At 37.7% G+C, this 6,882-nt stretch overlaps 1 pseudogene; it reads right to left on the reverse strand.

Moving 5' to 3' along the window:
• Positions 1 to 2,073: 2,073 nt before the first annotated feature.
• On the reverse strand, positions 2,074 to 5,589 carry LOC125209705 (annotated as a pseudogene).
• Between the last annotated feature and the right edge of the window lie 1,293 nt (positions 5,590 to 6,882).

A 6,882-nucleotide genomic window follows, 5' to 3' on the forward strand; every position in this document is an offset into this window, starting at 1 on the left:
ATATTTCCTTATTCGTCCGTCCCATAGAAATAGTCACATATCCATTCATGGTAACCTTTTTCTCGTTCTTTTTTACTTTTTCATTTATGGGTCCACCATCCACTACACAATTTCAACTACTTTTTCTCCTTCCTCTTACTTTACCAAATTACGCATTAAAACCCGTGTCAACCATAAAGGGCCAATTTCTATGGGACGGTGATAAACTCATGTTTTAGTCGGTTTAATTGGTATGTTGAGGTGCTTAATGTTGAGTTTTGATGCTTGAATTGTCTATTTCCAGCCAATTAACCTATATTTTGGAGTTTCATGTGTTTGTTGAGTGTTCTAGGATAAGTAGATAAAAAATAGGCAAAAATCCGGCCTATTGTGAATAGGAGGCAGCAGGCCTTTAAAGGCTACACCCGGCCGGGTGAGTTTTACTCTAATAAATTCTACCCCGCTGGGTACCCTGAAGACAGCGTGACGAGTTCAGAAAGGGGTCTGAAATGGTCACCCGGCCGGGTAGATTTACAGCACTAAATTCCTACGCGGCCGGGTCAGTCAGTCTGACGGGTTTGACTTCTGAAAACGCGATTTTTGACGGAAAAATCAAGAGAAAAAGGCTAGGGTTGGATTGGACGAGATTCATTCAACATTCCACCGCCTCCAACACACTCTACACTTCCCCAAGAACACTTTGAAGAGAGATTTGAAGATTGAAGACTACAAATCGAGAGATTGGAGTCTCTAATCCATAGAATCGTTCCACAGGAGTATCTATTTGCTTTCTTTTATGTATTTGATTGAATCCATTGTTTTAGTTTTCATGAAGAACATGAGTAGCTAATTTTATTGTGGAGTTTTGGTGAAGACTACAATGGATGTTTGTGATTAATTCAAGGACTTCTTTTGATTGCTTAGCTCTTGTGATTCCTTTGTTCATTCTTGTGCTTTTTCAATTCAATTGCTTAGCTACCAATTGAGTTTATTTACCTTTATAGTTGTAATCGAGAGATACCTATCTAGGTTTGATAAAAGAGTGAGCATCACTTTGATAATCTACACTCGAGAGAGGGGAACCTTAGTGAGGGCTTGGGTCTTTTGTTCTATGGAGTTAATCTAAACATATTAGAAGGAGACTTCAATATTAAGGGTTAATCAACGGGGTGAGTACACTCGCGAGGGGGCTCAACCTAGACTAGCGACTTTCCTAGTAATCCTAGAGACATAAAATGGGTAATCGAAGTTGTTGAATCAATCACAATACAATTCCATTGTAGTTGGATCCAAAACTCTACTCTCCTCTTTGTGGTATCTTTTCACTTGTGTTTATTTCCTCTTGTTACTTTTAATTTCTTTTCATTGTTATATGCTTATAGTAGTGTTAGAACAAAACCATTTCTCTTGGATTGTCTAGATAGTAATTGAAATTTGTTCGTGGTACTTGAGTTGATACAATCTTGTCTCTGTGGGATACGATACTCTTGCTTGCTAATTGTTACACTAGCCCCGTACACTTGCGGGTATTATTTGTGTTAAAATAAGTTGAGTCAGACGGTGGGAGTATCTCACATGTCACAACCAAGAAGAGTAAGTTGGGCCCCCAACTTTAAAATTCTGGCTTCGCCACTAAGTCTAGCAGTTTGGTGTGTTGGTTAATTTATCTGCTGGCCAATGTTTATACTCTGGCCTATCAGGCCCATCTTCATTTTCATGTGTTACCTTGTTAATATAACCCTACTTTGGTTTTATTTATCCGTCTAGAAATTCCAACCAGATTAGTACTCCCTCCCCTCCATCTCACTTAAAATGAAATATTTGAAAATCGGCATGGGATTTTATGTAGTGTTGTTTTGTGAGTTAATGAAGAGAGAGTAAAGTAAGAGAGATGAAAAAGCAGAGATAGAGTTGTTTCCATTTTAGGAAACGTTTCATTTTTAATGAAATATTTAATGGGACAGAGGGAGTAATATAGAAATATCTCATTTGGTCTCACTTAAGTTGTATAACGGAATGCTCACCGGAATACTTAACCCTTTGATCTGCATAGTATCCCTCTCCATTTGGTGGGTGAGGATCATCGGAAGCATACTACGTCGTGTAGAAATTCAGACCAACGAAATGGTAGGAGCCTTGGATCTTTTTCACTTCTTGAGGTGTGAATGATGGAAGATTGTTCGGTGGAATGTAGTCTTCCATGCTTTTGGGGTGATGCCCGTACATTGTAGCCTCCAAAAACCTGTACAATTATATTCAGACGACGACAGTTTAGGGTATAGGGTTTAGGATACGTACCATCCCAACATGAAGTCAACCCCCCTTAAAGCGGCTTCACCATCAGCTTTTGATTTTTCATCGAAGGGCGTAAACCAATGGAAGTTGAGCACTATGCCTATCTTCCCTCCTTGTGCCTCCTGAAACTTGCTTCTGTAGACATCGACTGCTTCTGCGTGTGCAAGGAGAAGATTTTTTGCGACCGTGTATGCCTCCGAGGGGTCGGCAGCGATGAACTTGTCGCCAGTGGTGAAGTCGAGGGGTGGGGCGCCGACAATCTTCGTGGAAAGTTTGTCTCCGGGGACAGGAACTTTGTGGGTCGGGGGATCGAAGCCTTGAACGTATCCGTTCACGGCGCAGGTCTATGGCTCGTTTGAGGTTGTCCAGTGCTTCACGGGATCCCCGAATTCCCAGAAGCATACCTCTGCGAACTTGCGGAAATCGTCCCTGCACAGCTCCATTGGTAAGACGACTTTTATTTTACTAGTGCCAACTTATAAGTAATCAAATCAGAGAGAATAAATTTATTTATTTACTTGACTTTATTGGTTAAGATGCCACCATACTCATTTTCCAAGCACAAAGGAAGATCCCAATGATATAGTGTCACAAATGGTTTTATGTCTGCACATGTATATGCATATATATTATAGTATTGTGATTGCATAGAGAGAAATCGAAACTAACAAATTAATATAATAACCATGCTGTAACAAAGTGTTGATAACATCATTATAGTAAGCAATTCCTATTCTGTTGATTCCACCAATCTTCCGGCTGTTGAGAATTTCACTATAATTAATTAACCAATTACTCGAAAAACACATTCTTTAACAAGATACAATATAATTTAAACCCGGCAATATTCTTGCCCATGAAATGGAAAATCTATACGAATTAAACCTCATTTTCTTCATCGCAATATCTTCCTGCACTATATATATAGTGTGAGTTTAGGGTCGGCGGCACGGGTTTTAATTGTACATAAAGAAAACAAACAATAACCGTATATCTGTTGTACATGTCACATGCAACATTTCCATTGGATCCATCAGCTACTTTCCCTGCACCCCCCCCCCCCCCAACACACGCAAACAAACCACAATCACATGAATATATCACTCCTTACATAATTATTTCTAGGGATGTCAATATAGCCCGCAACCCGTGGATCAGCCCGAATAGCCCGCCAAATTTATAGAGTTAGGGCTGAAATTTTCTAGCCCGATAAAATTACAGCCCGATTAACCCACAACCCGTTAGGACCAGACCCGAAAACCCGATAAAATTTCTATCATTCTATTTGTTTGACTCTAATTTGACACTTCATTGGTTATTTTATAATGTATATTACTAAAAAAATAACTTTCAATTTTATATATTAAATATATATATTAAATTTAAAATTTTTATTAACATAATAATAGATAAATAAATTAGAAACTTCAAATTCACTAAAAATATATATTTAAATTTCTAAAACATACTTTAAAATTTCTTGATGTTTATGTTTTATTTTGCATAAATATCAAATATTAGTATTTGATGATATTTATGTTTGAGTTTAAGCATATATCTCAAATTTATCATAATTAAATATTTTAAATTTTATAAATACAACTAATTTTCACCATTATTTATTGGATTGACCGCTTGTTAATTTTATCGGTAGCAATCCGATTAACCCGTTGGGCTAGCCCAAAACCCGAGCTTTTAAGGTTAGGGTTGAACTTTTATAGCCCGAAAAAATTACAACCCGATTAGCCCGCATCCGATTGACCCGCAATCCGAATAGGGTTGGCCCGGTTGACATCCCTAATTATTTCCATGCTCTTGATTAATTAAGTAATTAATTTCAAGAGAGAGTGAGAGACAAGAAAGCCTCATAGAGAAGTCATCCCATATGCTAATGCCTTTGCCTCCCTTAGCAGCAGCCCCTTCAACCTGCTCCAAAACAACAAAATGCAATAATTTGTATTTAATTAGCCTTCATTAATTAAATAATTAATATATTAATAAATGAAATCAACACATATAAATAAACCTGAAAGGCAGAAGTTCCGGTTCCAAATAGGAAGTCTTGAGGAAACCAGTTATGGTTGATGCCACTGTTGTCGGTTAGAATCCGACACCGGTCCATCGATATCCCACCATGCACATTGAACCGCCACCTGACGAATTGTTTTAAATGTGGCATCCAGTGGCATAGCCCTCACGGTTTTGCTCATGTTACAGGTCACCATGTCACCACAGGTCTTGGTCGAGCTCGTCACATCGGAGAACTTGCAAGCGCAACCACCAAACCCCGAGCCACACAGGCCCAACCCTGAACCAGGGCTCTGATACCACTGTTGGGTCTTGGTGGCGCACGCCTGAACTCCACATTAGTATGATATTGTCCGCTTTGGGCAAAGCCCTCACGGTTTTGCTCTTGGGGTACTCCCCAAAAGGCCTCATACTAATGGAGTAGGGGTAGCCCATTTATACACTTGCAAGTCTTGTTCATTCTCCGATGTGGGATATGGTTTGCTCCCTTCAAATCCTCCCCTTAAACCAAGACCACCAGACCACAGACCACATGCCTACCTCATGTTACAGGTCACCACCTTAAACCAAGACCACCAGACCACAGACCACAACAGACCACATACCTACCTCATGTTACAGGTCACCACCTTAAACCAAGACCACCAGACCACAGACCACATGCCTACCTCATGTTACAGGTCACCATGTCACCACAGGTCTTGGTCGAGCTCGTCACATCGGAGAACTTGCAAGCGCAACCACCAAACCCCGAGCCACACAGGCCCAACCCTGAACCAGGGCTCTGATACCACTGTTGGGTCTCGGTGGCGCACACCCAAACTCCACATTAGTATGATATTGTCCGCTTTGGGCAAAGCCCTCACGGTTTTGCTCTTGGAGTACTCCCCAAAAGGCCTCATACTAATAGAGTAGGGGTAGCCTATTTATACACTTGCAAGTCTTGTTCATTCTCCGATGTGGGATATGGTTTGCTCCCTTTCAGTTTATATTCTTATCCGTTTTATATATTTATTTTTACTTCTAATATCTTTTTCATCGGACGTCACACAATTTTATCTTTATTTACATATATTTTAAAAATCTTATGTCCCGTGCATAGCACGGGTGTTGACACTAGTATAAATAAACCTGAAAGGCAGAAGTTCCAGTTCCAAATAGGAAGTCTTGAGGAAACCAGTTATGGTTGATGCCACTGTTGTCGTTAGAATCCGGCACCGGTCCATCGATATCCCACCATGCACATTGAACCGCCACCTGACGAATTCCGATCTTCAACGGTGCCATTTTTATTGTCATCCAGATGCACCATCGCCATTGCTCCAAATTAATTGCAAAAATATTTTTCTGTGAGTGAAATATTCGAAGCCAACTTCATCTATTTATAGTGTGACACTCACTTTTCATCTACTTATCATGTTCATAATAAGAATTAATTAAATTAAAAGCTAAAAAAACTGGAATTTGCAAGTATATTCATATATGAATATATGCGTGGCGTGCTTAGTCGAATGATAGTTTATAATTGCTCATAATAATTTATCAATTTGTTGAGATATAGCTATTAAAAGTTTCAAATGTTACGTGTAGAAAAGAATTTATACTCAATTGGAATCACCAATAATTTTTGGTATATTGCGTGTCTGTTATTTCTCAATATTGTCTTCCGAAAAGAAACACAAACAAGGACAGACTAATTTATATATTTGAAAATAGAGAGAACCAAAGGAATGAAAGATCGGTTGTAAAAATTAATTTGAGAAAAGAACCAAACAGACTAAAGTCTACATTTATAAAATAAATTTGGGCACTTAAGTGCCTAGGAAATCAATACTAAGGAACCATATTATTTTCATTAGAATTGGGCCAATTACTATAAATAAATGTAGGCCCAATAGCGAAAAATAAATACTCGGCCCATTGGGAACCTAAAGTCAAATTGGTGTGGCATTTCATCCTCGAAAATAAATAGAAAAGGAAAAGGGAAACATCAGAACAATTATAAAAGGAAAAAGAACTAACATATCTCACCTCGATTCGACTATATAAATAAGTAAGTGATGAAATGTGTGTGTCAATTGGTCAAGCGGTAAAGTAATTAATGCCTGAGTTCAAAAGACAAAGTTGGAATGATTCGTGACCTGACCTTTAAATTTAAATTTATTTATCTGTCCAAAAGCAAAAGTAAGCGATGAACTAACTTAATATAAATTAAAAAAACAAGAAAGCACAAAAAGAATAAAAGAAAAAGAAAACTAATTTTATTTACCTCATCACCAAACCAGTGATATACTAATTTAATATAAATTGGATACTTGGTGTCTGCATGAGAAATTGAATGTAGTATATAATTATTTATATATTTTTTTATATTATCATAGACAGTCGCGGATCCAGAAACTAAATATCGTGGGGTCGAACCAGATTAAAAATATTTAAAATAATTACTAATATAATTATTTATATTAATATATTTTAATTCCAATAATTCCTACGAGTATCAATACTTTAATAAAAAAAATATTTACTCCATCACATAAAAATAAACTATTTTGCTAGTCCGTCCTATAAAAATACACT

The sequence above is a fragment of the Salvia hispanica genome, chromosome 3 (genome assembly GCF_023119035.1).
Source record: "Salvia hispanica cultivar TCC Black 2014 chromosome 3, UniMelb_Shisp_WGS_1.0, whole genome shotgun sequence".
NCBI lineage: Eukaryota > Viridiplantae > Streptophyta > Magnoliopsida > Lamiales > Lamiaceae > Salvia > Salvia hispanica.